This window comes from Amblyomma mixtum, chromosome 7 (genome assembly GCF_055824585.1).
Source record: "Amblyomma mixtum isolate Tamu chromosome 7, ASM5582458v1, whole genome shotgun sequence".
Classification (NCBI taxonomy): Eukaryota; Metazoa; Arthropoda; class Arachnida; order Ixodida; family Ixodidae; genus Amblyomma; species Amblyomma mixtum.
In genome coordinates this window covers 80387526-80398675 of record NC_143018.1, presented here as the reverse complement: position 1 = coordinate 80398675, position 11150 = coordinate 80387526, and positions in this window count along the sequence as shown.

Sequence of the window (11150 nt, the reverse complement as noted above, 5' to 3'; positions counted from 1 at the left end):
TTATCCTTAATGTTAAAGCCTGCTCCGTTGATTTCTCTTTTCGAAAACCATATTGGCTTTCTGTAATAATGTTATGTTTATCAAAAAATGACACTAATCGGTTATGAATGACACCTTCAAAAATTTTTGAAAGCGTTGGCAGGACGGTTATACTGCGGTAATTTGCTAGGTTTTCAGGGCCCGCACCTTTATATATCGGGGTGACTCTCGCTACCCTTAACTTTTGTGGAAAGACACTTGTGGACAACGCAAGATTTATAATAAAGGCCAAACTAACGGATATCACAGCGGATATATACTTCAAATAAATCGGGCCGATGACGACGATTCAAGCAGCAGCATTATTTTTAAGCTTGTTTATTAACATTTCTACTTTGTAGGGAGTTGTTGGGCGCATATATATGGACTCTCATAACGGTGCAATGGCCGATACTGACTGATCGGTACAGTTCATTGTTGTACAGGCAATCGAGCCTACTTTAATAAAATGCATGTTCATAGCATCGTCGAGAGCATCACCGCGCACAGTCTTGCCATCAGTAGTGATTTCAGTAATGTTTAAACACTTTTTAGTTCTTCCAGTGAATGTATTTGCTGCATCCCACACCTTTCTAGGATTCTCTCTTATGCTATCGAATTTACAATGGAAGTATTGTTCCTTAGCTTTATTCAGATCGGATGTTAGTGCATTCCGGTTCTTTTTAAATTTCAAAAATAAACCTGGGTCTCTTTTGTGTAAAAATTCGTGGTACATTTTGTCCTTTGTTTTTATGGGACTCTAAAGAAGTGAAATCATCCATGGTTTTCGGAATATTTTGTTTCTACGAGAAATGACCTTTTCTTCTGGACATGCCACATCATACGAGGAACGTAACAAAGTGAAGAATATATCGAAGGCTTTGTTAGCGTCTTTTGTTTATAGATTTCACTCCAATCAGCTCTTTCTATCAGACGGGCAAAACACTGCAGAGTTTCATCAGTGATTTTTCGACGCGTATGAAGCAGCGCATCCTTGTCTTTCCTGGTTTTCTTTTCGGATACCGCAATAAAACATAATGGCAAGTGGTCGCTCAAGTCAGATGCGAGTACTCCAGAATAAAATTCATGAGGTTCTAAATTTGTTACGCATATGTCTAACAGTGTTGCACTCTGTGTAGTTATTCTTGTTGGCATGCGTATGCTGTTTTCAGAATCGTATGTAGAAAGCAGAGTCTTTAGTTCGCTGGCGTGCAAGTCATTGAAAGAAAGATCTATGCTTATATCTGCCAGATTAACGCATGAATACTGTATTGTATCAACAAAGGAAAAACACGTGTCAAGAAATTGCAAGAAGTTTCTTTTGTGCCCCATTGGAGGACGATACACAGCTAAGATCACAAACTTCCCAACTCCTGCTCCTAGGCATTCAATATCTGGTGATATAAATGAGAAACCTTGTAATATTTCATACGTGAGTGTTTCCTTTAAATATACAGAAATTCCTCCGCCTCTCTTGTGTTCGCGATACATGCCGAGGAATGTAGCCGGAGAAAAGTGGTGCACCATCACGAGTTGTAATCCATGTCTCGGAAAAGGACAGTTACAGCGAACGAAGGAAGTTAACAGAATCAACTGAATGTTCAATGCGATCACCAGTCGCACTGTTTTAGCACATTGAATTGTGCGTGAAGACGTCCAAAGAATAAAGAGCCCTAGGTATTGCGCTTGAATGAGCTTGCGTCAAATAACGCACCTGCATTGAGCACGTGCATGGTGGCTGGAGCGACGCGTGTGCTGGGTACAGCAGTCAGCAGTTTCTTATCTTCAGAGCGCACCACTTCACTTCGCTGTCGCGTTACCGACCTGAGCAGAAGATAAAGTGAGTGCATGATATGCGAAGTGCAGTGTGAGCAGGTGGTGCAATAGTTCTGGTAGCCGCCGCAGCTGTTCTTGAAATAATTTTTCTGCGGCTCTGGCGGAGTTTTCAATAACTGCACTGTTAGCGTGGCACAGACAGCACTGTTCCGTGGCAGCGCTTGTCGACGAACGCGAGAAGTATCATCGTGCGGGACATCTAGCGAGACTGACGTGCTCATGGCGTCTACACCTCGGCGGACCATGTCTGCAACAGACCAGTAAGTGATTTAATGCTGTTAGGCTTCAGTTCGCGCATTTGAAAAGTTGCAGACTGTACAGCAGGAATGGAGGCAATGCACGACGTAGCACTTGCCGTTATTCCCATTAGGTATGGGCGGTTGGCTAATGCCGCTTTTTGTTCGTGGGGCTTTAGAGCACTGTAGTATTTCTTTTTAAAGCCTCCCGTATTTCGCATGGCCCAGGCCTCGTGCGTGCAGATTTCGTCACACCTACTGCGCGGAAGCGATAAACTGCTATAATTCGAGCTGCCGGAATCATTAGCGTTTTACGCATGTGTGATGTGTGCGAAATATATTCAGCAATAACTTTTAATGACAGGCGAGGCAACACGTTTGTTACGTTACTGAGCGTCCACGGAAATTTGTGCGCCTCTCTAAGGCGCGGAATACTAGCTAAATCTTAAGCCACGGAACGATGAAAGAAAAATTAACGTACTTGAGACCTCTAAATAATAGCTGTGGAGAGAAGAAAGTAAAGCAGGAGGCAGAACGACTGGAAAGAAACATACTGCTAGAGCGCCACAGAATTCTGGCGTTTATGCGGCTATCATTCCGATTGAGTCGTTAACGTAGCAATGGCGATGTGAATATAGTAAACAATACCAAGAATTCAAAAACCAATATGTGGGGTGTCAGCATTGCGTGAAGCCAGAAGCTTTCGATACGAACGGAACCACCCACAAAGGTGGAAATTTGGGCAAGTCGGTATTGATCCATAACGTAAGAGTAGCGCAAAACCAGGACGACGGACACAAGGGGAGAGAGCACACCAACAACACAGGCGCTAACTTCCGACTGAAGTTAGCGCCTGTGTTGAAGCGCCTGTGTTGAAGTTCCGACTGAAGTCGGAAGTTAGCGCCTGTGTTGTTGGTGTGTGTTCTCTCCCCTTGTGTCCGTCGTCCTGGTTTTGCGCTACTCTTACGTTATGCACCCACGAAGCTACCAGTTCGCGAGGCAGGGTGGAACTTGCTGGCAACATGAGCCGCCATGTCCTACAAGCCATCGCGCAATGTCGGGGACCCGTCGATGTAGCGAGAGCACCGATGAGTGATTGCATAGAGCGTATTTGCGTGCCTTAGGCCTGAGATGATATCACATCGAGTTGAGGAAAATTTTTTCCTTGGCTAAGACGTTGGGCTGAACGTCGCGGACAGTGGCAGGGATAACATTCTGGCAGCTACCCTGAATTTATTCTGCTTTCTTGTTTATCGTGTTTGGGCTGCTGGCAAGTTGTTTAGCGGATTCTATGGTACGGTATTCATGCAGGTACGGGGCAAGAGGGTACCGGTTCCCTAGGTAATACCTGAGTTGTACCCATTCCATTTAAATTCTTCTAAGCATGGATTACTTCTACATCCGCTGCGCATAATTGCTCACTGGCAACGTCGGAAGGCGCCTCTCATACAGAGCTTTAGCAACTGCCTCATGGCCAGAAATGAAAACACCATGGAATAAAGAAAGCTGAAGTGGTCCATCCCATTCCCAATGTAACTGAGAAAGTGTGTTGTAGTGGACATCATAATGTATGCTAAAAAATTCAAACCGTTAGCAACTGTGTACAGCGTCAATGTAGCAAAGGGCCCGAACGTTTCTTTCAGTAGCAGTGGGTGTTGCTTTCGACATGGTGTGCTTTGCCTTGCTTATCGAAGTCGAATGTGTTTCCCCTCGTGACAGTGCCCATGCATTTACCATTACTTTTGCATATATGCCTATTCACAGTTCAATGAAAGTTTAAAGTTGGTGGGGTGACACGAAGCGATCGCCATTTAAAAATATTGACAAATCGCTAGCATCTCGTAGTCGTGCTCTCACGAGCCAAGAACCCGTGAAGCTCCAGATCTACAGAAAGGATTTCAGCGTTGCTGTGATGCAAGCGCAACGTAAACTGCGTTAGATTCTAAGTGGCAGTTTGTTACGCTGTATTTCTCGGCATCGGAAACTGGTAACGGTGCCTAAAGTCCAGGGTGCGAGAGACGATTGCTCCCAGTAGCACTTTTTAGTTTCCTCAAAGCGCTTGAACGAGAGCGGCCATTCTGACTGTATCTGTTGTCATCTGTGCCCGGAAAGAATAGACGTGTGTTACCATGCGCCACTTACAGATATACTAATATTAAGGGATATGGAACAAATTAATGATTTTGCATGCACTGCAGGTACGCTATTGAGACGTCTGAAAAAACTTTCTTCCCGTCCATTAACGGTAATTTCACTGGAAAGGATAGCTGTTTCGCCTCAATAGCACAGCGTACATTTACCAACTCCGATGCGAAATGGATGCATAAAAAAGATTAGCTAGCTCTTGTGTGCAAGCGATTGACGGTATGGATGCTGCGTAAAGCCTACACATACAGATCAGATTCTATCGCATGATGTAGCCCCGCAGCTACCCTGTCAAGCCAAGTTTTCTAGAACACATGCATTTCCTTCTGCAGCAATCTTTCAGATGAAATTCGCTTTCACAATCGAACCTCAGACATGCCCCCCGTGTGATAACTTCAAGCTTGTCGAATATGTTTGCTCAGAATAAACTTGACATCATGATGCGTACGTGGAACTACCGAAACGCGCTTCACTCTTCTCAGCCATTTGTAACTTATCAATTTCTTGGCGGACACTCAACCGCACCGTGAGGGAACAGAACTAGGAACAGGTCAAGAGCAGAACAAGTGCACAGGAAGGGAATCGTCGTACTACAGTGCTCCGGAATAATTTCCGTTGGCAAGCACTGTCGCCAAACTGCCTGCGGGAGCCCTTAGTTTTGCGTTTCGCCCCTACCGAAACGCGGACGCCGGAACCTGGATACAAAAAGACAGAACATTTCGCTTAAAAATGTTAGCTGTGCTTAAAAATAAGCTTCCCGAGTAAAAGCGCTCTCTACGGCATAGCACTGTCAGTGGTACTATGCATCAGAATGTAGCTAAAACATGGTAACTGTTAAGGTGGTTAACCAGTATTGCATTATAAATTTTAAGCAATTGTGCCAGAATTCTGATTTCAAGATAGTCCTTATTACCCTTCGTAAATTCTATTATAAATTTCTTAACTTTTTTTGAGCTCGACACTGTCATTGTTCCGCATCATGACCATCCATCGAAATTTAAACGCGCCATGTCCCATGATTTTCAGAATCTATTCATTCCACACTCTATACCGAAGATTGGAACCACTTACCTTCATACATCAGCACCAAAACTAATTTAACTTCTCAGAGCTTTTACGTTCATCCAATGCCATCTAGAAGCCTATTCATGTTTTTTCAATAGTATCTTGACAGGCAACTCGTCCTATTTCTGTGATTCTATCTTGACGTTTTGCTTTCAATCGTGATTTGTACTCTTGTTTTCCTATAGCTTTTGTTTATTTGTTGATAACAATAATTTCTATACATTCTTATTATGAAAGTCATTGCAGTTTAAAGGGACACTGAGAGAAATTGAAGTTGGCTTGTATCGACAAAATATCAGCTCCAGATTACAAGAACGCCACTCATACTGACAACCAAGCTCTTGCAACGTAGAAAAGTGCAAGAACCAAAATACAGGTATCGCCGCCACAGGCCAAACTCGCAAGTACAAGCGTGATGACGTCATAGGACATAACAGTGTTGCTAGAACCATTGGTTCTAGCAACACTGGGACACGAGAAGCCACGAATCAGTGAGGCGCAGCCAATGCAAGCGCAAATCTCCTTGACGTCGCCACATGGCGCCACGTACCCGGCAGCTACGCGCGTATCTGCAGCATCGAGACCAATCAGCGCCAGCTCAGCGGCGGTAGGCAGGCTCCCGGTATTCCGCTAACGCTAACAAGGTACACGGTATGCTAAAGGTGTCTATTTGCGAGAACATCGTTTGCGAGAACTTCGGTATCCATCGTAACGCTGGCAAAACGCCGGTGCAAACGTAAACGAAGCAATCGTAGCGACGGCCGCAATAGCCGATAGATGCCTTCAACGTGCGGCCGGCGGTAGCTTTCTTTTCCGCTGCTGCTAGGCCGCTCTGCTGGCCGCCAGAGTCACGGAATCTCCGTTACGTCATGTTCACGTCATGTTTCACGTCACTTCGTGCTGTGTCGTCATAAGAGTCCCAAGTTTGAATCAGAGCGGCGGGAAAAACATTTACAACTTCGAATCCAAATTTCTTAGAAATAAATGCACCTTTCGCTGCCGGCCAAGTGGCAACAAAGCCATGACACCATCTGTCGGGCTAGTTGGTTACGATCCATATCAGCAGCGCGAACACCACACAGGAAGCCACTCAGCGCTCTTTACCTTCTTCTCCCTCTTCTTCCTGTGTGGTGATATTCGCGCTGCTGATATGGAAAGCCATGAAACGCCGAACTATCAGATTTTGCTATAAAAAATATTAATAGAGCTCTCGTCACTGTCCCTTTAACTGGTTTTGCAGACTTCACAACCATTCCTTCTTACCTACCCGCATTCATATTGTGCGTTTATTTTACCCCTCATGTCATACCTTCAAACTGGGGGGCATTCAGGGTATCGTGGATGAATAAATGGATGTGCTACTAGTGTTTCAAAATCACTACTAGTACACAAGTTATTGCATGATGAGCTGTTACCAATTTCGTAATTAAATAATATTTATCGGGGCATTGAATATTAGCTAATACACGTAATCTTTTGGAAGAATTTCAGGTTTTAGATGCATCATATATGATTGCCAGTAGGTGTGCTTAATGTAGTGGTGGCAAAAACTCTTCAAAGAATCTTTTTTCAAAATCCTGTCGGTGCACAAGCTTCGCACCCATAGCATTTTCGTCGTACGTGCATCGCCTGTGCAAGCGTGAGCTAATCTCCTTAGCTGCAGAGAATTTCCTCCGATATCTTCGTTTCGATTACTGAGACCAGTGAGATGCGTGTTGTATCATTCTTTGGTATCATAGTGTGGTTGTCTGCAACAGTACGGCAGCGATGGTGGGACGCTACTTTGTCTGCTAAACCTGCATGGAATAACCTAACTAAATATTGCTGGTTTGAGTCCCTGGCGTCTAAATCTGTTTGCATAATGTGTATTCAGATATGACTGAGCTCTTTTCTGGCCCGTACTCTTGGTGGAAGCGGGGCTCGCAGATGTGCAGAATAAATTCCCCTACACTTGTTTAAACTTTCCCTCTTCTGCTTTCCGTCAGAAATATTATAACTTTATTTGTGGCATCGAAATTATTCTCTTGCAGAAATTGCCTCTGTATACTGATGCAGGTCTTGGACTTGCTGAAAATGCCTTCCGTCAGTATCTCACGTGCAGCCACAGGCGTGTCTCTTGTAAGCTTTAGGAATTCAGTCTGCACACTGAAAGATACTGTTGTAGTTGACTGGGCCATGGCTCTAATGGGTAGCAAATTTTTGTGGGACTGTTCAAGCTTCTTCACTTGATGTTTAAAAACTTAAGTAAAAGCATGCGCTGAAGTAGGCCATTTTCGTTTTTCTGTTTCGTTTTCAGAGATGGCATGATCAATGATGGACCCTCCTGCAGAGAGGAGGCGGCTTTCCAAGCCTTTCTCTGCGATTTTCCTTGTGTCGACATCTCCGGTCTGAGAGATTTGATCGGGCGGTTCAGAGAAGACTGGAAAAGGTTTGTCGCCACAGATATCTTCCATCCGCGCTCTCACTCAAGCGACACCCCGACCTGCTGGATTCTTCGCTTCCTTTCACCGCTCAATAAGTTCCTCCACCAAGCTGGCGTTCACGCTACCGAGCATGCACCAGGGCACATGACACTCGGCTCTCTCAACGCTGACAAAGAAATTCAAGTCATCGAATTTGATTGCCTCATCGGCTGTTTTGTTACACTTTTCCTGCTGAAGGTGCACCGCTGTGTGCAACGTCTGGATCTGGACATGTCCGCACTTGTTTTCCACTATCCAGGTGCTCTGGCCTCGTCCATTTCTGTGGCGCCTTGTCTGAGGGAGGTTACCTTGGACCCAGATACCGATTTTCCAAGGGAGTACAGTTTTCTCCCCATCATAGATGCACTTAGGCGCAGTAGCGGATTAGAACACCTCTGCCTCACTGGATTTGCGCTGGACTTTGATATGGCGAACGAGTTCGAACAATTGCTGCCAAACAGCATCATTCGCTCCTTGACCATCGTGTCCGACATGCCCTCGAGGGCTGCCAAGACGGTGTTAAACGCAGTCAACTGTTGCGCTTCGCTAATTAAGCTGTCTCTAGAGGACATACATAATCCAACCTCGAACAAAATTTCAAAGCTTCTAGCTAGTGCCTTAGCGAAGAACAAGACCCTGAAAAGCCTCTCCGTGATAGGCGTCACAATCAAGGCGGCAAGATGGATCCTGCAGGCACTGAAAACTTGCGCTCTCGATGAATTGGCATTATACGGTCGAGGATCTGACCGGGAACCTCTCTCGGGGGCCGAGCTTGAGGAGGGCGCCGGGCGATTGAAGTCGCTGCGGTTGTCACTCCATTGCCTTCATTTTGGGTGCGCCACTTCTCTAGCCGGCGCACTCCAGGCAGCTATCTGTGCGCTTGAGAGAATTTACCTTTCTGGAAGTGGTTTCGGCGACTTGGGGGCCACCGTTCTTGCTCGAGCACTGCTGACAAATAACACACTGAAACAACTGGATCTCAAGGGTTGCCGTCTGACTGCGCAATCTGTAGAACCATTTGTGTCAGCTTTGGCTCTGAACTCGACAGTAGAGTGGGTCCGGCTAGGTTCTTTGTGTCTGGATGAGAACGTCTCCTTCAGCCCACTGGAGCGAGTAGTCGGACGATTGATCATCCCGTTGAATACGCGTGCAATTGAAGGACTCGCCCGTGCACTGCGCAGCGAAAGTTGCACTATCACCACACTCCAACTGGAATGGACTGAAGGTGTTTCCAGCACCTGCATCTCTGACGTATTTGAAGCCCTGTGCGGAAACGAGCACATCACGGATCTGTGTGTGCACTTTGCTGGAGACTGGGATTTCGCCAGGGGCTTCATGCGTTTTCTGCAGAGCACTCGGTCACTGAGGCGGCTGAAAGTTTCGGACGTATACGAAAACTGTGAGATTGTGGAAGCGGTCCTGCACGCGCTTGCAGCGAATGACACTGTCGTGGGCGCTCAGTTCCCTAAGGTTGCTCTGCGCTCAGAGGTTGAAGCGGTGGCCCTGGAAGCTGCGCTGAGACTCAACAAGCAGCTCGCCTCACTCACCTTTCAAGAGCAGTGCCTAGACGGCTCCACTCTGATGAGATTGGCACAATGCATGGAGGTCAACTACATCATGACAGAATTGAACTTCCTCGACATTGTTCGCTACAGTGACGGCTATGCCCAAATTCTTGACATCCTGAACAGGAATATGAGCCTAATGAACCGTGCTATCCTTTTCCTGAGGACTTATTTGCCGGAATACCTCGATTCCTTTCGAGAACTTTGCGATAGCTATGCGTTGGACGAAAAGTATGCTGCGGTTGAAATTTTTTCTTTTATGCGTAGCAAGCCCATACTTATTCTGTGCCACGACCATACCAGTCCAGTGCTGCTGCGATTGTGCCTCTAGCGGCCTGCTAGAGGCACAATCGCAGCAGCACTGGACTGGTATGGTCGTGGCACAGAATAAGTATGGGCTTGCTACGCATTTCGCTGTTCGCTAGACTGGAAACGTGTGCACGATTTGATTACTTATTCTCTATTGACTCGGTGTTTGGACGGCATATATTTTATGAAGTCTTTACCTGTACTTGCGAGTTAGGTAAAGCTTATATTTTATTGTACCTGAAATATTTTCCTCGCTCAGTGTACCCTTGCAACGGCACTGCCTTTTTATGGATGACTAATTTTTATGCTTTAGCCACTATTTCATTCATCATCATCCGCCTGACTACATCCACTGCAGGGCAAAGGCCTCTCCCATGTCTCTCTAATTAACCCTGTCCTTTGCCTGTAATGGCCACTGTATCCCCCTGAACTTCTTAGTCTCATCCGCCCAACTACCTTTCTGCCGCCCTCTGCTACGCTTGCCTTCCTTTGGAATCGACTCTGTTACCCATAAGGACCTGCGGTTATCTTGCCTTCGCATTACGTGCCCTGGCCAAGCCCATTTCTTCCTCTTGATTTCGACTAGGACGTCATTAACAAGTGTTTCTTCCTTCACCCACTCCGCCCGCTTCTGATCTCTTAACGTTACACCTACCGTTTTTCTTCCCATAGCTCGCTGCGTTATCCTTTACTTAAGCTGAACCCTCTTTGTTAGCCTCCACGTTTCTGCCCGATAGGTGAGTGCTGGTAAGATACTGCTTTAATACTAATAATGATAATACTCTTGCCACGTATCATTTTAGTGTCCGTTCGTTCGCGCTCAAGGCCGCAGGAAAGGGATGTTATCATTTTTGTTTGTGACGCGAGATGCGACCGGACTAATCTGGACTGATCACAGCCATGAAGAGCTGCATCTACGTTTTTCTAGATTACTGTAGATGACCTTGACCTGTTATCTCGAAGTTTCCTTGGTAGCTTTAAATTGAGTGATACCGCGAGCGATTGGGATTCGTAGTTCGACGGTCGACGAGCACGTTTGTTGCTTACACCGCAGCCGAGTGATTCTGTTCTTTAGCGGGCGAAATTCAGCCCAAATATAGAGCTTCGTTTCCAAGACTGGTTGGTGTCTTCCTGACCACTTTACTGCCGTCACTACAACGTGACATCTAGTGGAGGCGCGGGGTAGCCTTCCATGTACCGGACACCCCCTGCAAGTCGTGACGCCAGCACTTTGAGCCATTCACCGGAGGACGTGACTCCAGTCCACCGCGCAAACCGATGTCTGCTAGGGGACGCACCTGAGTTCGGGACTCTGCAGGACCCTACTCGGAAGCGAAAGCCAGTAGCAACGTCCACCATGAGCTTGCCCCAGACGACGACTCCAGTCATCCTTCAGCAGCCCCGGGTGCCAACAACCTGCGACGCTTCGCCTGGCGCTGACCCCGAAGAGTGGCTAGAACAGTTCGACCGTGTAGCTATTTTTAACTAATGGGACGATGCCACAAAATTACGGT